General features: G+C 39.9%; 2 long non-coding RNA genes across 9 annotated transcripts in view; one reads left to right on the top strand and one right to left on the bottom strand.

Moving 5' to 3' along the window:
* Positions 1 to 21,011, top strand: part of LOC145976065 (uncharacterized) — a 204,189-nt gene that overhangs the window by 22,154 nt on the left and 161,024 nt on the right. The window lies entirely within an intron of this gene.
* The window catches only part of LOC145976067 (uncharacterized), a 143,215-nt gene that overhangs the window by 12,959 nt on the left and 109,245 nt on the right, over positions 1 to 21,011 (bottom strand). The gene's annotated exons all lie outside the window — the stretch shown is intronic.

The raw sequence follows: 21,011 nt of genomic DNA, 5'->3' as shown, positions 1-21,011 counted from the left end.
GTATGTTGAACGAACCCGCTCGTTTTCTTGCTTTTCTTTCATTCGACGCTCGTGATTATTTCAATCCCTCGATAAAATTATATCATAATATCTCTGGTCCTATCGTCATTATTAATATTTTATTAATACTAATATTTTATTATTAACATACACGCATTATATTAATATTATTAAATATAATGATTTTATATTGTATATATATATATACACACTTAATTTTGAAAAAGAAATATTTTCTATTTTGAAAACCTTATCTTTATTTATTTCATATGAAAATGGAGTAGTATCTTACTTGGTTGATGACTTACTATTCTTCGCGATACAAGGGATACGTGAATGCTAGAGAAGCCGCGTTATTTTTTCGACTTTTGTCAGCCAATCTCGTGCATCTCTCTCTTTTTATCTCGCGGCTATTCTTTATGACTATCTGCTTTACCTCCGCTAGAGCCGTCTCGAAACGGTAAAACGCACAGCGGGCCTATGAACGGCGACGGCGGGGAAAGCATTTAAATTTAAAAGGATCTAAGTTCGGAGTTTTAAGCGGACCAAAGAAAAAGTTCGCCGTCTACTCGTGCCCTACGTCTCCCGCGTCTGTCGGGTATTTGCATGAGAAAAGTGCTCTACGATTCTTTCGATTACACACTCGCGACGCGTCGAGTTAGCTCGCATTCTAGAAAACTCTTTGAGAGGGTCCCCGGTAACGATGAACTTTTCAGATAGATGTGACACCGTACACGTGTTCCATTCACACCAGAATGGCCGCACAGTTCACTTCGACGAAGTGCCTCTTACGCGCGACGTATTCGATTCCTTTTCGCTTTTCTTTTCAAATTTCCTCCCTCCTCCTGCGGCTGGTTTTAACATTTTTCCAATGTGACAGTTAAGTCTTCCTGAAATAACTCATCGCGCGACGAATCGCTTAAAATTCACAACACGCGCGCGAGGACTTTAACTTGGGGCTGCTAATTAATAATTAGGCGAGTTGAAGCATACTTTTTATCTATCTTAGACAATCATGGATTATTAATTACGTGCTAATAATTCTCTTAATTTTAATTAAACATTATATCTGTAAAAGATGTGGAGAGGAAAAAGATGAATTTTTTATCTTTAGTTTATCATTAGTTGAATCCTCTATCTTTTTTTTGAATTTTCTGTAGAGGTAAAGGAATTTTTTTAACGTTATGTGCGCGGTTAACGATCGATAGTTTATATGATGAAAATGTTTGTTATATTACTTAGAAAAATATATTTTCTTTGCAATATCTCGCTTCTCAAACACGACGATCGGCTATTCCCAATGGAGGTTGATATTGGCGGTTGATTATCAATTTTCTACCAATTTGGTTCCACTTGTAACGGCGCCGGCTTTTGTCCCGCTAATCACCCCTTGGCTCCCGCTTTCACCCCCCGCTGGGTACATCCGATCCGCTTTGCATATTACGACACGATATATCTTCACCATTGTACCCGAGTTGACGAGTCTCGCCCAAACGTCACGTTCCTTCTCTTCCTCTCTAACGATCAATTTTTTTTATCTACGATGGGGATAATGCTTTTAAAAACAATTTTGTAACGTTGTATATCGAGATAAAAGTATTATTTTCTAAACTAGATTAAAGTCAAGAATGTTTGATAATTATAAAAAATATATCCAATAATATTGGATTCGAATATTTATTCGATTGCGTTACTAAATATTAATAAATTATTTACTTCTTTGATATCAGACGATCAAACTTTTTTACAAACTTAATCGATTATTTAACTGCAATATATAATATAATTATTTATAGAATAAAATAACAAAATTCGGGAAACGGGAAAATATTTAAAATATTTTCCGTCGATAAGGAGAGATTTATAAATATAGATATCGCATCAATACAGAACATGCTCTGCGAAAGGTTTAGATACATTACCCGATGCTTCCTTTCGAGTCGAAGAACGTTGCTACAGTTTTTCGCGAATTAAACGGATGGGAGAGCGCGCGCTCGACAAAACAACAGAGGGATCAAACGTGAACGCTTATGGGATCAGCGATCTGAAAACGTTGTGTTGTTTCAGGTGAGCCAGCTCTCACGCGCCACACCCTGTTTTCCGCATTGAAACCATCCCCCCGTACCTGCATACACCCCCGTGTCCAGTCAGCCGCGTTCCCTCACTACGACCGATTGGAAATTTGAAATCGTTCTCTCTAGCGCAAAACAATTTTTCTAGAAAAAAAAAAGTATCGAATAAAATGCGCCGGCTGGATGTAGCCTCGATGTGGTTCGGTTCGAGAACAACCGCCATCGGTGAATATTTTTACTCGAAATACTGCCGGAAGACTTTCGTTGAAGATATTATATTATTCTGACGTTCTCTTTGCGGAAGGGTAATTTTATGGTCCCCCAGCAAATAAAGAGGAGCTTTTGGGATCACTTAATGATTGCGAAAGTAATTCTCTTAAACTTTATTTCAGTATCCAGCGAGATACATTTGTTGCTCATTATTTTCTTAAACGATTTTAAATGCGTGTTTTAACATGCTGCAAAGTTAACTGTTATGATGAAGCGAAATATTTTAACTTTCAACACTTGCAATTCGCATAATTCATGTACTCTTGCTATTTTATTACGGGAGTGCTCTCTAATTATGGGCCAGCCGTGTAAACGAAAATATGAACCATTTTAGATATGAAAACAATTTGAATTTAAAATTGCGCGGAGATTTAGCGGGCGGGATAAGGACTCTTTGTTTCCACGTGCTTAATAAAAATGTCGGCGAGATGATGATACGGCAGAGTATATCTAGCATCGCCACTCCTGCTCTAAATTCCGCGGGACTGTCGGCAATAAACGGTGTATCACTGTTTTTCCGGCACATTAACCGATACTATCGGCGGCGTTTCGCGGGTTTAAAACAGCACAAATCCGTTCCACACTTTCGCAACGGCATATCATCGATATATCGTGAAAAAGAGATATTAAAAATTAATCAGTCGCCGAAAATGTTATATTTCGCGTCCAGCGGCGCAAAACATGAATTTGTATGCTTCTTTTGACTCGCAAATTTATCTACATCGATAATGTCGATAATTCATCATGCACGTTGTAATTCGGCACAATAAATTCCGGTCGCTGCTTTACGCACGCGATAATTTATATTCCGGAATTTTATTAAATCGCGGGAGAGAGAGACGGAGAGGAAACCGGAGCGGCCCGCCCGCTTATTAAACATCGGGACGTTAAATGGACGCCGTGGCACGTATCAAATCCGCGCCGCGCGCTCGAAGGAGGAGAAGAGAGTGACGATATTTAACAATACCGCGATGCCACGGAACCGGGACATGATCGTTTTGTGACACCGATGACCAATCGGCGCGAGGGGGAGGCGAACGCGCCCGGTAATGGGAAAGCCATGCACACGCCGGCCCGATTCGCGCCACCCGCATAAAATTAACCGGCTCGCTCGCTCGTTCGTTCGTTCGTTCGTTCGTTCGTTCGTTTTAATTAACGAAACACATAGAGAGGTGCATCGCTACGGCACGTCGATCTTCTCGACGCCGTTGCAAATGCGACCGTTCGGCCGTGCTCGGCCCCGGGAATTTGTAATGTCAATCATTTTTGTGCGTATATGTGTTTGTGCGTGTGTATCGCGCACTTCGTGGGCGATACATCGACAGCGATTACCAAAACGTTCACGTTTATGATATCTACGATATTTTTCATATGCATTATGATGTAACCTTTATTCAGATTTTTATAATTAACACATATTTTTCCTTTTTACGATTAAATGTCAATTTTTCCTGGCCAAAATAATCGAGGATGCTCGCAATCGCCGCGCTATGAAGTTAGTATTGGCAAAAGGAGCTCATTCAAGATCGCAAAGGATTATTTAAGGTCGAGACATGATGTCTCTATTCTTGATGAAGCGGCCAGCGATCCGTTACGTGTGCGAACGATGCAACACGTGTGCACGTAGATGCACGCGTTCGCGTGTTAGGGCACACGGGCGCCCCACGAGGTATGCAACAAGCCCACGGGTCACACGAGGTCAGCCAGTCACGGAGTTAATTAGACGCTTCGCTTCGGCGGTCGCTCACGTGGCACGAGACTCAGATATCAATCGTTCCTCTTACGCTCCTGGATGAACCGAGAGCGCTCGGTTTTCTTAACGAAAAAAAGAAAAACAGAAAGACTCTCCTACTTTCTTTTGATCCTTCTCTCTTTCATTTCCTTGTGTTCTCGTCAAATGAAATCTTTCACCAAGAACCATTTGTTCGTCGTGTTCTAGATAGAAAACATTGCGAAATCTCTAGGAGATATTATTGAAGTTTATATTTATTCTCTGTAAATTTAAAATTTTTAATATTGTATAATTAACTCGATTGAATATTTTTTGAATTCATATAATCTCATAATATATGATATGAATAATACATCTTTAGATTATACATGTATGCAAAATATGTAATGAGATGTATATTTAATATTAATAGAAATAAAAAAGATCTTAGATACGTTATTTCTGGATAAGATCTTAGATACGTTATTTCTTGTCATCTGTCACCGAGAATCTTTCTTCGGGATAAATACAAGCTCGGAGTGGGATACAAAAAAGATTCCGCGATGCTCGGAAGGATACTTCATTAAGACGAACGATAACGAGACGACGGTAGAATTCGAAGAACACCGAAGCTCCTTCGTCGCGTGGATTTGTTTCGGTGTTAAGGGTTTCGTTTATTCGCCTTCGTTTCTGCTGTTCCGAACGTGCGAAAGTTACTACTGCTCGCGATTCGTGGCGTAAAGAGATAGCGATAGAGAGATTCGTCGGCGATCGTTTGCGCGACGACGAGTTAAAGAGAGAGAGACAGAGAGAATCCTGACAGAGGGGGCTGCGGATTCGCCGCCACCCCTGCCGGGTCGTTGGAGATGGAAGCAATAGAGATCAACTAGTATGCAAATCGCATGTAAATATCGCTCACTCTCCCGGTACCGAAACAAGCGAAGCATCTCGCTCTATATCCCGCGCTCTCGATACGTCTTTTTCTCTCGTTTCCGCTGCACTTGTCCGTTTCTACAGCTGACACCCTCTGTTTCTCTTTCTCTCTCCTTCTCACCTCCGATCGTAGAGCGCCGAAGAGAAGAAATCAAAGCCGGGACAAAGTAAGCATGAGCGAAATCGTGACGGAATTCTTCCTCATTCCTCGTCCGTTTGTTTTCAACCCCTCGTCGAAGTCGAGTGCCGCCGAGTCCTCTATTGATATTCAGTTTTTCGACTTGCCCCGATACCGGCGAATTTACGAGACATCGTATATCGCTGACGTTCGATATGTCGGCAAGAAAAAAAAGGACATAAGTTCTTGTGCTGGAAGCATGTTTTCGCCATTTGAATTGGTGTTTTTCAAACCTTTCGTGCATATTCCGGATGTTCAATTTTCAATAATAAAATCGAAGATATCAGTAATCGAAAATATTAGTGGCTGTAGTAATAAAAAATTAATTGATTTTGCAAGTTGATTTTATAATTAATTATATATAATTGATGAAACATTTTTCTTAAAATGGAATATTTTAAAGCAGCAGATTTGGGGGAATTTTGACGTAGGATTTCTTCACAAAATTTCTTACATTTTAACGCAACTTTCCACGGGATAATTGAACAATATTCCTTTCCGTCAATCGTAAATATAAAATAGAGCTTTTTCGACCAACTGGGACATTATGCTTCCGACTTATATCGAATAATCATACTATTTATAATGTTAAAAGAAATCAGATGTATTTGAAATAATTTACAATCTTTGAATTTAAAATATTGCTTTAATTCTAATTTAATTTTTTATTTAAATATAATTTACACTCCCCATACACGTACTTTTTTCTAAGAATGTTTTAGATTTAGAACTTGCAAGAGTATCTCTACATTTCAGCACTTAAACGATGAATTGCCTAGCATTTTACAAACACAGGGGTGTTAGACGTATTCTCCGATCGTATTAAAGGGCTGTAAGCTTCCGAGAAGGGTTACGTGCCGATTACGTGCGCAATTTGCATATTGAACGCGACGCAAGGCAGAACGGCGTGCTAATTTCCTCGGCTGGTCTGAGAAAAAAAATCGAGGATACTCGGTAAGCTCCTCTAGCACGGGTCTTAACGCGCGCCAGTGTTAGTCGCGGAATTATATGATGACTTCTGTCTTATTTGGGGCGGCATCGCGCACTCGTGAGCGGGTGTGAGAGGCCAGACTGCAAGGGATGGGACAAGTAAGACCTCTCTAACTCCAGGTATTTTCATCCTATATTCCTCGACCTCTGCGCGGCAGGATTACTTCGAGAGAGACCTCGGAAACTTCTCCCTTTCTTATCTTTCTCCAACCTCTCGGCTCTCACGCTCTTATCGACGCCATTCCCTCTCGCATTCTCTAAATTTATCATTCTCAAATTTTTCGATAAATCGATATTTTCGCTAGGACGCCTTGGAACATTAATGCATAGTTGATTGATTTATTTTTTGTTAATTAAAAGTGCCTAGAAGTAAAAGTTTAAAGTATTTAATTTTTTACTATTATTTGATATGTGAAACATAATTTTCAATATTTATCTCTTGTTGACTAGAATGATTGTTTCATTTAATATATGCTAATATTTTATAATTTTTAGAATTCTTTTTTTGTGATCTTTTTTCTTTAATTTTTAATTAATTGTATTTCTGTATCGTATATTTTTCGAGAATTTCCTTCCCTTCAGGAAGGATTTTTCACGATGCGATAAATTTCTTATTTTTCGTCACCATTACAACATCAGTTTGAAGATAACGCAGTAGAAATTTACATGCATAAATTATTAGCAGTTAAAAGACTTCGAGTCCAACTGTGACGATGACGCGAGTGGTCCAACAATGAGTACAGATGTTTCCGAAAGAGAGAATGCCGAGATTCCGGAATAACAGAGCGATACTTACAAGTACGGATTCGGCAAGGAGGCCGCATTTTCTATGCAAAAGAGTTGAAAACGCGGGCTGGCGAGAACTGTGCGGTGAAGATGCGGCTGACGGAGGGAAGAGGGTGCGTAGCGGTTGCAGCCGACGGCACGTTTTAATAATGCCTTCTCTCCGACAGGGTGGAGCGAGGAAGAAGTTTAACGAAGATTGTGCCAGATACTTTTAATTGCTATTCCTCTCTCCGCCGCCATCGTCGTAGTCGTCGTCGTCGCCGGAAAATGAAGGGAGAGTTGGAGGACTGCAAACCCACCCCTTCCTCCCATCGGTAGAACCTTCTACCACCCCCGTCCCTTCCCCCACTTTCCAGCTTTTTTATCCCGTGGACCCTCGTGATTTTATCGTCCTTGTATCCTCTCGACTCCCGTCCGCCGAAGAGGTTTGTTATTTCAGCGGCGGATAGGCGACAAAGGAATTAATCGGGTCGTCTCGTCCTCCCCCCTTCTCTGTTTCCGCCTCCTCCTCCTCTCTCCTTTTAGAGCCTCGCGGGCCCTCGCTCTCAAGTGCCGTCAATTAAATTGAAACGTTAAAAACCAAATAAATTGAATCGGCCCGAATGTGTATCGGCCTCTCTCTTTTACTTGGCTAATAATGTTCTAATAATGTTTTATCGCAATTATCATTAATCCTTTGTATTGTAAATAAAATAAATCGCAAAAGTGAAAAAAAAGAGATTAATAATAACGTATCAATATTATATTAATTATTTATATTTATTTATATTGCAATGAAATTAACATATTATTTTTTTAATCTGTAATGCGATAAATGAATGGAAGATTATTGTTATTTGCGATGCAAAAGGGAAGAATTTTGATATCCAAAAAGATTTTATATTGATCTATAATTATATGTCGCGGCTGAAAAAAATTCTGCGGTCTCTCAGTCACTTCGCGTATTACGTTTTCACTATGCGACACCGTGCACAGCGACTTCAGTACGCACAATAAAGCGATGGCTCACGGGCGGATATAATGTGAAGTCTAAAAATCAAAACACATTAATCTCGGGCACGTGGCACGGGTCGCACGCTGGTAACAAAACAGCGTGTACCCCGCCCCGCGTGGCCTGCATTGACGTATTCACCGCTTCGGGGGGACAAGAGTCACGATGACGTCTAAAAATATTGGACTATTTATACTATTTATTATTTATCTATATTTTAAATAGAAAGTATAGCGTGTTACACATCGAATATGTTTGGAAAATATTAGATTGTAATCGCGGCAGGGTATAAAATAAATTGCGAAGGGAAAAAAATCTGCTTTTTCAAAATATTTTATTTACTTGGAAAAATTAAAGGTTGATTTTCATGAAAATTTTGTTGAATGATTGTTGTAGGCAGCAAATGTTTATCGCGCCGGATGTATAGATTTCGAGCAACTGCAACGAATCGGGCTAATCTGTCAACGCGATGATCATGAATCCTGGAAACTGATGGACAGGATCAATAGATCTTCCATAGCTCGAGAATTGGGACGTGTTCACGGTGCGACGCGACTCTCTCCCTTGTACCACGTGGAGCTTTATGAGCCACCCCATTCTGTCCCCATACAGCTCTCTTACCCCGATCGACAATGTCAAAGGGAGGTATTTAGCAATGGAGGGTCAATTTATCGGGGTGTGATTTTCTGTAGCTGAGCGGTCTGTTCGTTCGTATGCGTATTAAAAAGAACGGAAACATGAAAATAAACTAGAAATATTGAAATTGATTCTGATAATGAAGAATCTGTATAGTATAAAAAGAGATACGATGAAAAAAAGATTTGGAGGTTTTACTATAATTATTTACGAGTATATTTTTACACAATATTAGTTGTTCTCAAAAGTTTATTATGATATTAAAATTAAAATTATTATTATTTAATGAAATATTAAAATTAAAATTATTATTATTTAATGAAATTTTTCATATTAAAAATATTTTTTTTACGTTTTAAATACTATAATTACTAATGAAATTAATTCATTCACTATAATCATTAAAAAGACGTATTATAAAATAATTTCTTTACATTTTACACATATAGTTATTAAAATATAATGATTTCGTAGAATTTGCTCATTAATCTTTAATTACTTTAGTACATGCGAGTATAAAGTTTTATATTGACAAGTTAAGCTGAAGCGATATCTTTTTAATGATCGGCGCGGATGTCAGTTTCTAGACGAGGGTAATATTGCGTGATAATGTTGCTAATCGCGAACTTTTTTCTGCGCACACAGACGCGTACATGCAAAAGATGCATGTGCGGTACGCTTATCTAATTCAATTTGGCAATATCATGCCCATTGAGAGAATAAATGATTACCGCGAAGATATGAAGTTATCTGGTCTCGCGGGACGCGTAAATTGCCATTACTCGCTGTTCCCCAATGGAGGAAAGAGAGAGAGAGAGAAAACGCCCGCGGCTTTTTAGGGCCCCACCCTGCTTCGGTGATCTTAATTATTAATCGCACTCGTTCATCAAGCCAATCGGCAATGGCCCGCCCGTCGGTTATAGTTCAGATATACCGCGTATCGCCGAGTACGTGGAATATCGCACTAAGGGTAATCGGAGAAATCCATCTATTTTCGTGATTATTTCTTCGTCGGTGATTTATAGTGGAAACTAATGTAGTTGGAGAAAGAGATACATATATATTTAAGAAAATATTCCAAGTGCAATATGGGTGATGATGCGCGATAAAAAAGATGTATTAGGGAGCTTCAAATTTAATTTGTTCCACGGAAATGCAAAAAGAGAGAGCAAACTTTTATTTGGATAATAAAATCCAATTAAATGATACAATATTTAATTAGTAAACTTAATTTGAGTAATTAAACTATAACAGAACTTTATAGAAAATTTGTTGGATTATTTTTTTACAACTTTGTGATTATTATAAGAGAGTTCAATTATAATTTTTTGTCTCTACACATATAATTGCTACGAGCATAATAAACAGATGATATCGCAAAATGATGATTTATCGAATCTGTCAAATATACGATTTCCGGCAAATCCGAGCGGCGATCACAAGGATGACGATCAAGGCTAAGTTTCGTGGAGGTTTACCATGAGGGTGGAATAAAGAGGGGTGGGAGTTGACTGTGGCAGGCTTTTTGGAGGGGTGCTGATGGAAAATCGTGACGGTAAGAGAGGGCGCGAACAATGCATCGAAGATTTAGCGTGACACTGACGGTGTAAAACCAGTTCGTGCATTCGTCGAACGGCCAAACGGTTTCGAAAAGAAAAATCATTGATGCGATTGGTACAGGAGCAATTTTTGAATAATTTTTAATACTTGTTTCAATTTATATTTTTTCAATTCAACAATTAAAAATGGAATATATTAGAAATTTATTTTGTATGATCTTTATCTTAAAAATTTTTAGATCATATTAAAATATTTTTACTCTCTGCATTCAGAAATAAATTTATTTTCGTTTACATATTTTTTTATGCTTTATAAATAAATGCGTTTATTATGCGTTTTTATCGGACACGTAACAAAAATAAATCGTTTTTACATTACCAGAAAATTAGCCAAACATTTTTTAGAATTTTTGACAGCTAGAGAAAAAAACGGATTGTAGTATCATCGATCAATTTTTTACTTATTTCGGGCGCGACACCCTGATTCACAAATCTCCTCTGCTAAGTACGGGGTTCCAGACGAGGAATCGAGGGGGTTACGGCCCCCCTCGCTGTCCCGATCATGCGTGAAAAACAGAGGGGTCTATTGTAAGCTCGTCCTGTGGCTAATGCGACTGTCGTCGTCCTGCCGAAACCGGGTGCAGGCACAGGATCTCGTTCTGGCCAACATTAGCCAACGGTCGTTTACCTCGAAAATCCTCCAGGACGCATACGTTGGGTTCCGCCTCGTTGCGAGCGGAATTTTTTCAGCTGTACTTTCGCACGAAAGTCGAAAACTCTTCTTACGACTGCGAGTCACGCGCTTGGAAAGTTGTCTCGTGTTAAATTGTAGTTAAAATTTTCGGAAATTGCGTGATGATAGAGAAAAGATAGCAGTTCACTATCGGTGTTACGTGTATCGACTTTGAAACACGGAAGAAATAATATTTTAATTGCTCTATTTGGATCTGTAAATTTAATTAATTGGATGACAGAATTTTTTTCTTGATTCTTCTCTGTTCAAGGTGATGCTTCTTTGAAGTATTGGCGCAATTTTATAAGAAAATTGATGATAATAAAATTAAGATAATCTTTGAAGATTGATATTCACTCTCTCTTTCTCTTTCTTTATTTAAAATATATCTATATTAAATTATCTTCATATGATATTATCTCTATATTGAATCACAAATAGATTCCTTTCTGCAAAAAAAAACGCCAACCACCTTATTCTGGTCCATATCTGACTTATACCATACTTGATGCGGGGAACACTCGGCGTAGAGGGAGTTGGTTGTTCTTTTAACGCGGCTTTAGAGGGGGTCCTTTATGCTGACACAAATATCGCTTATGCCGACGTCGCGCCGCTGTTTTGGTAACCCATCGAGCATTGTGCCTTCCAAGGCCGTGTGTACCAAACACCGAGTTCTGTGTACCCAGCAAACACGGCCGTCACGTGGCACCCCGAGCCCTTCCGCAGCTCGGCACCGAATCGCGGACTCCCCTTTAGGGATTTACGCAACGGCACTATTTCGTTCCCCGCGTCTCGGTGTCGGTAGCCGGTCGAAGTATCTTCCCGGCGGATACCGAGAGCTTCATTCACGGCGAGAGGCTGTATCTCTCCCTGTCCTGGACCTCTCGCAGGGCGCGGCGGGTAGCGGCAAACACACGTGCGTCGTGCTCTTTGCGTCAGCTTTGTTTGCGCGAGTCGCTCGTCCGAGCGAATAATGATCGGATGGGATTGGATGGAATGAATTGAAAGGGCTTTCGCGACGCAAAATTGTAAAATTTTTGTTTTTTTATCTCTCCATAAATGGCATCATATCTCCATATATTGAAATCAGTGACTTGAATATTTGTTCTTATAGATTTATAATATATATAATATGTAATATATTACATGATTTAAATATATTTGAAGCTAAAGAAAATTCTTAGAAATAAGCTAACAGAACTTTAAAAAATAAATTAATGCTTATTATATTTTAAAATTGTAATATTTAAACACAAAAACAGTTATTAACACTAGAGTTCTCTTATGCTACGTAGGCGTAACACAATCCATTCTGTGGTTCTTTGAAATATAACATATCGCACGAACAATTAAAATGCAATCAGTTTTTTTATTTTATGGTAAAAAAATGCCAAGTATATATAAATAATAAATTTCAATAGATACGTAACTTTTGTATATATTAATATACAGAGAGATTTTTAAATATATTTTAAATATATTTTAAATATATTTTAATGTGTTTTTTAAATCTTTTAATTTCTATTTATTACATACAACTATGGATACCTTTTTATGTATTTGGCATGTGTTTCTAACTTTTTTAGAAATACTTTTTTATATACTATTTGTATGTCTTGTACATTGTTTATATTTTGAAAGTAATCGCAAGTTGATTTTAGAGATTTAATTTATTAAATACAGTTTTATTAAAACTTTTTACACTACAAGAAATGCAAAAATTTATTTAATAAAGTACGATTTAAATCTTTACACACACAATATATTTCTACGTCTTCTTATAAAGGTGATTTTTGCAAAATACTCAAATATATGATGAAATGTAGCTGTCTGATTCATATAATTAAAATTAAATTGCAATAAAAATGAAAATAAAGTGGCTTATATCGCGAAATATAAAAATTTCGCGGCGTTAACGAGGGATTCGCGCTCGCTCCCTCACGTGATAGTGATTTAAATGGGAGGGATTACAAGGTTAATGTAACAAAATTTTTATGCTAATGCGTCGCGACCTTTATGGCTGCACCGGCAGATAAACACAGGCGCAGAGCTCTCTTCCCTCTTCGCCGATCTTTCGAAAGGGAACTTGAGGAGGAGAAGACGCGAGCGGAACCTCACTAGAAAGTGATAAATAACATCGTCGCGCAGCAAAATCGTCCGTGACGGAGGGTTTTCGAAAAGGGCACACGCCATTACCTCCGACGTGTCTGCGAAACGACAAGCTCGACTACTACTGCCAAGAGCGACGTCGATGATGGTGGTGGCTCGTCATAGTGAATATTCCACTCGTATGGAAAATGATCGAGGCAGAGGGATCGTGGGCTCTAGATGAGATCAGCCGAAGGAGGGAGGGAGGGTGGATGACATAGGTCATTCGGGAGAAAGAAGAACGAAGAAAAGAACGAGAAGAATGGCACGGGGGAAACGTTTACCCTTCGATCGAAAATGAAAATTGTATTGTTAGACGCCCTTATGAGAGGGCAGAGAGCCTGGCATTATATCCGCGTTAGCGAGCATCGTGCCAGCGATACGAAGACCGCGGTCAACTCTCTCCTTCTCGATAGCCATCAATGCGCGTCATCAATAATCGCTCGTCTGACAGCTCGGCCGATTCCAGCCAGCGGGAGTCTTTCGAGGATTTCGATTCATCCGTATCGTCCGGTAAACATCGCATGCTGGGAATGGTTACTCGCCGATTTCTAATCAGGCGCGGACGATCTTTGCGGCGATTAATTAACTCGCAATCATCGCGAATACTCTACATCACTTCGATACTTAATCTTTACAACGCGTGATATGTTTATTTTCTTTACACGCTTTCTTTACCTAAAATATACTCGTATTAAATAATTTTTAAATAATTGTTTTTAAATATTTTGAACACTATCTTTTCGCCATTTTTAAAGAAGCAGAAAGAAGAAAAGAAAATTAGAATAATTCAAAAGCATGATAAAATATAAGACAAAAAATGATCGGAATAAAAATAGTATTAAGTTCATATTCAACGAGCATGTGTCAGAAACATATTTGTTGGTCGAGTAAATAGAATTGCTGGAAAAATAAACGCAAGATACATCGAAAAAAGAAAAATACATTTAATTCCGTGAACAGAAGCCAACTTTTTCGCCTTCGTCGATTTCCTCGGGCGATTTGTCCCGCTTGTCGAGAAGTTTGGCAATTTATTCTCTACTTTCTCATAGGCAGCATGGATATCTTTTTATCAATATGCCGAATGTTCACGAAGAAGCTTCGAGACTTCTTCTCGAAATGCTATAAAACACGCAATATATCCGACCATACATTAGATATTATTTGAACGAAATTTCCGGCTGTATTTTTCAAAATATAAATTATAAATTATATTAATTATTTGACGTGGCCAATATTTTATAATCGCTAAAATTTCGTCAAGTATCTTTCATCTATTATCTCAACGCATATTTTGAATCAGTCAAAGAGAGGGATAATCGTTTCTGGAATAACGGCAGCTTGCCGGAAAATATCGGTGAATTTTGAGATGCGGGAAATACACCTGACGCGCTTCTCCGTTAGTGTCGACATCTCCGCACGTGCTGAAGGATATTAAGTCGAAAGGGGTGGGATATGAGGTGTAACAAAATCGCGCGGGGAAGGAAAGGAAGCGGCAGGAAAGAGAGAGGGTGGTATCGAAGTATGGAAGAGGATGCATGTTGCGTCGCGTATACGACATCGATCTTCATCCATCAGCCGCTCCTTCGGCTTTTTTTTCCAGGCGAGGAGGATTCTACTGCTGCGGTTTTCCCGGCAGCAGAGCGCCAGATGTACCGTCACCGATCGTGGTTGCCGATCGCGCGAGTGAAGTTTTCGTGTCGGCGTAACAATGCGATTCGTCATCGCGATAGCGTCAAGTCGGACGAGGAAAATGTCTTCACGCGTGATCGCCTTCACTCGGATTCACGGTCCGTTCTCCTGGTCTCGTGATCGGCGAATGATTCGCTCGGCAAATAAATTGACGAAACAACGATTTATGACAGTTCAATTCGCACTTTCGTTTGAGATTTAATTTGCAGAACTTCTCTTAATTTACGATGTAAATTGTGCAAAATTTGCACATTATTTCTCAAACAGTTAGTCGGTTCTTAAGTGTAACATGCACTCGTTGATCGCGATTGACGTCTCGAAAGGATATCGCTTGATGAAAGCGAATGTGCTGAAGTAAACGGATGAGCTTTCGCTCGGTCATATCTGTCGTATCGCCTCGCGATCTCATTAATTTCCGGCAGCAATAAAAGCGGGAACGCCGCGTCGGTCCACTAATATACGCGTGTGACGGGCACGCCCAGGACACGCGTCCTGCTCCGAGAGAAACGACCGCGTAAGATAGAGAAAGGGAGCAATAAACGGCGCGGGCTGCGTCAGATAAAGAATCGGGAATAAATGCTTTTTGGCATTGCTCCTCTTGTTTGCCTTCGGTATTTCGCAGGAGGGGTGGGCGTGCGCCCGTAAGGGCGAGAGACCGTGTCGATTGATGACGATGCTGATCGCAGTCGAAGAAGAGAGAGAGACAGAACACACGGGAGTCACTCGGTACCATTGTGAGCGGCACGTGCCGTCGCGATACAAAACGAGAGCGACCGTCGCCCGTGACGTAGTCGAGCGTGTTTAGTATCGAAGGAGAGAGAGAGAGAAAGATAGAAGCGAGAGTATATCGACAGCCGTCGCGTTACAATGGCTTTTCTCCGTGCGCGATATACGAACGGAATTAATTAATTGATACCGGCATCGTGATCCGGCATCGAGCAAGGGTTACGTAAGCACCGTGGAAAAAGCGTGCCCACGTATCGTCGATGTCTCGAGGGAGAGTTCGTCGGTTTATAAAACGTTTAAATGCGCGAAATGTCTCTCACGCTTCGCTGATTTTCGATTGATAATTGAATGAACGAATGCAATTGATGGTCGAGTATAGTAGCTCGTTTTCGCGATGGCTGGTGAGAAGAAAGATCGATAATGACATGGAAATGAGAGAGAATTCGAATTCACTTTCTACAAAACTAACGAATTTTTCTAATAGTATTTTTACTAATAAAAAAAAAGAATTATGATTTTTTTAATAGAAACAAAATTAAAGCACGATATATTTCTTTAATAACGTGAAAAGCGCGCTCAAAAATCTTATTATTATATCTTTTATTTTAATTATAATTTTTTCTGAGCGCAAATATGGCGACGTATCCCTTCTCGTAAATGCGAGAACGGTCTCGATCTGCGAAAAACCGAGTTTCCTTCGGAGAATGTAAAGGCAAAGCTAATCAGGAGCGAGTCCGCTTCTCGTCGCCGGCGAAAAACTCGTTACGCATTCAGCGCGGCATCGAGATTATCATATCCCCTGGATCCTTTGACGAGAGGACACTCGATCCTCGACGCGAAAGACAGGAAAAATATAAAACTTGAGGAGTCGTCTCTCCGCGTGCCCTAGAATGGCGTGGCCCAGAGACTACCAGGGAACGTCGCGCGACTTCCAGCCTAGGATGATGGCAAAAAGCTCGTGCAATGAATAAAAATCTTTTGAAGTATCGCTAGGTGCAAATTAACGCATAATCGTCAAACGTAATGAGACGCCGGTCGTCGGCGTCGCGCGAAGCCGGTCGCCGGAACGTTTCTCGACCCATCATCCATCCTGACGAGCCTTCCGCCCCGGGAAACTTTGATTATTTTTATAATGACTTTGGTCCGCGTCGGCGGACACCTTTGCCACCCTATATTGCGCACCGTCCTTCAAATCCTGTCCCTTTTCTTCGAACGCTTCTTCATCTCCCGACAAAAGCACGATTTGATTTCACATCTTGCAAAAAATTATGTTATATAATTACTTGAGATATTTAATTGGAATTTTAATCAATATTTTAAATTAATATTTATGGCTACAGTTAATTATTAACGAATGATTCTTAGCTATACAGCACAGACCATTGTTATATTGCAGCAATATTGCTGGCAATGGTCTGTGCTATGGATATTGTCGATTCTGAGATTGTAAAAATATCAAATCACACGTTTAGTTAAAAATAACGCGAGCTTACTCCTATTTCTTATTCCTCGCCCTTTGATAAAAGATATTTTCCAAAAGGCAGCGAGTACATTTTAACGCTCTGAATACGTTAGACGCACCGCGCAAAAACGCAATAGATTGGAAACCGCATTTGGTTAGACGTCGATCACCCTCGTCCTGCTTCTCTCTCCTTCTCGCTCTCTCCTTCACTCCCGCTTCCTCGCATTATCGTGTATCGCGCTCGGACTATTAACTAATGCCAGCACCCCTGTTGAACGTAACGCCATACGCGCACCAGTCAGCGAGTCGACCGACCGACCATGCAACCATCCAGTCGGTCAGACAGGGTGGCGCAGAACCACGCTGGTAGGACATGCTTGCTGCGACGGGACAGTTTAAGCCCTGATATATCGCCCGCCGACACTCCCAACTTCTGTCGCCGTTTCTGTAGCGCTTTTTTGTCGCGGTGAGGCACGGGCTGACCATATGTCCACGGAAACCGAGATCCCCATCGGGCGCGCTCCACGTTCCACGCGGATTCTCGCCCCCGTGTACAGAGGATGGTCGTTGCACGTTGTTTCGATGACGTTTTGAACGTTTTGAACGTTGCACGAAAACGAAGCGATGTTACTTGTAATTTATCTCTTCGAAGCCGAATGTCTTAACGATTAACGTGACTAAAATCCTTCATGACTGCTTCCTTCAGCATCGATTAATTCTGCCGAACAGCTAGTTTTAGCTCTTTAGGATTACTGTATTTAACGTTAATTGTGGATACAATAATCGGCCATGGAAATGTATATTGCAAAATACTGTTAAAAAGTATTGTTGCTTCTTCGGTCAGATTGATTAGATTCTCCCTTGAACGATTGATAGGATGCAACGTTTACATGCTCGAATGATCTCTCGCTTGTTCACGCTTTTGGATTTTCGGATACGTAGGCGCTTTTAAACGGGCTTAGATAAGCCGTAGGCTCGAGAACCCTACTTCGCACGTAACAAATGATGCCACATGTTCGAATCTTGACTCCCTTCCCTCTCTCGATACATTTGACGGACCCGCGGGGCACTCGACTCGATGCCCGGGGACGTATGGGGCCCTCGCCTCGCGTAATTCGTACGGATGATGTTCACTGAGACAGAGAGAAAAAGAGAGAAAGAGATAAAATACAGACAGACGGAGAAGGAGAGCGACAATTTGCACGGGGCTAACTGCCGCACTGGGACCATTCTCGACGATCGCGAATCGAATTGTTCCTACTTAGCTGCTAATGGTACCTTATGCCAGCTGGCATCGACGAGATTCCGACGAAATTCGAAGGATATTAACAACACTTATTTCGCCACGATTCATATTGTTGAGTAAATAAATTTTATTTATGTCATTTATAAATTATACACATAAAAAGCAATTCGATATTTTAATGTCAATCTTTAAATATTGAAGAAATTACAAAATGAATTAACGCGATTCATATTTATTTGCATATTATTCAAATTTTCCCAATTTGTTATTTAAATATTATTGTGCTTGGTTGAAAAACAATATTATTAAGAGATAATTATTAACTCTCGAAAATCAACTTTAGAAAATCTATCTATCTAGCAAGCGGATGTTCTCTCGGACGTTTTCTGGTCACATATCACCTGAGAAAAGGAAAACAAATCACATAAGGCGATATTGCAAACGACACTTGTCCGGCGAGAAACCGGTAAACGAGATAGCGTAACTGATGTCGACGGACGGAGGCCATTGAGCCAGACAAACGTACGAATCCCTTCCAATCTTATTCTTGCTTCTTTCATCTATTGTCGTCGGTCAGCTCAAGTGCCACCGGCTCGCAGGTGAAGATCCGTCATCGCGACCCGTTTAAAAAGACTAACCGATTGCCGGCCGTTTATCAAGCACTTACGAACAGAGAACGGTTGGGTGACCGAGGTGTCGCCTTTTCTTCATTGTTCCTATTTGTCTCTTCCGCTTTCAACTCGCGCCGCTCATTGTCACTAATTCTGACATATGTGCGTGCGGTTCACAAAAGCGCCGATGGTATTCAAACGCGTTGCTTCGTAATTTTTTCAGAGTTCCGCGCGCGGAGAAACCCGCGAAAGATGTAAGCACAAAAATCTCGAGGAATTGTCTTGATGAATATATCGACTGTGGGTGGTCTAATATCGTTGGAGGCATCAATGATCTTAGAATTTGTCAAAGAATTGAAAAATAATTCCTGATATGAAATCTTGGAACAAAATGCCTCTCACATTTTCTACATGATGGGGATTCGCAGGTTTTAACCGATTAATCTATAAAAAGGAAATGAAAGTTATTTATTGGTGATCACATAAATGTTGATCGATATTGCATTCAGCCGTAAAATCGTTATCCAATCTGGGAAGATACGTCATTCGAGTTCCACGAAAAATAATCAGCGAACGGATGTTGGCAATTTTTTGGCGGCTCAACTTGAATATATTTCGGCATGCACTTTGATATGCTTTTATTGTATTCTTGCCATCACATTTTATTTGATCAATTTACTGCGATATCTATTGAATATAATTAAAAAACCAGACTTGTCTTTATAAAATAACGCGATAAAAAAATGTTAATTTAATCCTCGTAAGTCACATATTTTTTTCTCTGTTTTTCATCACAATGTCTTTTCATAATTTTAGCTGTTAAATTGTTTGAAAAAATCTACAAAAATTTATATATATTCTATGATATCCGTAGAAAATAATTATATATAAGAAAATTAAAAAATAAATTTTAAATATTTTTTTTATTGATGAAAGCCTGTATATTTTATTGTTAAAATATTGATAGAATCAAAATTATCCATGATTTTTCAAGATTAATATATATTTCTACGTATGTGTGATATAGTATTTAACGCTAATTGATTACAAGGTCGTATCGTATCGCGATTTCTGTTGCGAGTTGTGGACGAGCAAACGACGAATAAACAATTCCATTACATTTATCAGATAATGAAAGGACAACGATAAAACTGCAATAGCGTGTAAGCGCGAGGGAAATCTAAAGTAGTCGACGGCGGGAGAAGGACAGTCCCTTGTAGGATAAAGAACCCACCGTGTATCGTACTCGTTCTCTCCCCTTGTCATTAATACCAGGCGACTGTTACATATGGATGAGAAAGCTGGGTTAGGCCAGGACAGTACGCGGAACGAGACGAAAACGAAACGGGATATATAGGGAAGCGAACTCATCGACTAAAAGCATCCGCGGCCGAAGTCGTTTCGGTTTATTCTCGAATCTACGCCGTCATGGAAACTCCTGACTCGTGAAGAGCAAGGGGAGAAGAGGGTGCCACTCGTCACGAAGACGAGATGGACGGAGATAAAGCGAGTGCTCTTGACGTTTACCTTCGGTTTAAATTATCTCCGCGATTCTGCGCAGCCGGAGGAAAAGAAGTTTTGTCGTTCGCCGATTTCTCTTGGCTTCTCTCGAGTCGCTTGATTTTCTCAACAAAAGAAGATCAAGAAATTCAAGCACTCTTGTATTTTTATTCTTGAATTTTTGCTTTACAAAGGATAATTACAATTTATTATTACGATTGTCCGAACGATACGTTCGTTTGAATGTACCTTGTAATTTCTTTACAAATATTTGCATGGCGCAGTGTCTTTAATTCTATAAAAATACGAGATTCAGTCGATCGTTATATTTTATGCAAAAATTAGTAATCTAAATTAAATTATATGACTCTTATTTTATGCTAATAAATCGGCTGACATCAACCACTTTGTTCGTCGGAAGAGTTAAATAGCACAATAATTTAAAACGAGGGAGAGAGAACGAGGTACACGCGTGCGTGCTCTAGAATTTTCATCCGAACGTGCAACTTCCATTCTCTTGGCGAGAACGATAAATCTGTGCGCACGCTATATATCTTGGTGTCCGGTTCAAGGGGGAGTAAACGTAATATAGGTAATGTTCTGGCCAGCTACTTAACAAATTGCTACAAATTGCGGCGGGCGTTTAACCGTCCGGCCGAATCTGTGGCTTCCTATATTCCTCCGCCCCCGCCTCCCTCTCTCTCCGTTTGCACACGCCGGCGTTAGCTTTAGCTTTCGTCGTCCGAATGAACGGTGGTGACCACATG

This window comes from Camponotus vicinus, unplaced genomic scaffold, assembly GCF_025532165.1.
Source record: "Camponotus vicinus isolate PSW18456_S1 unplaced genomic scaffold, iyCamVici1.0 SCAF_8, whole genome shotgun sequence".
Taxonomy (NCBI): domain Eukaryota; kingdom Metazoa; phylum Arthropoda; class Insecta; order Hymenoptera; family Formicidae; genus Camponotus; species Camponotus vicinus.
This window is presented reverse-complemented; position numbering and strand designations above follow the sequence as displayed.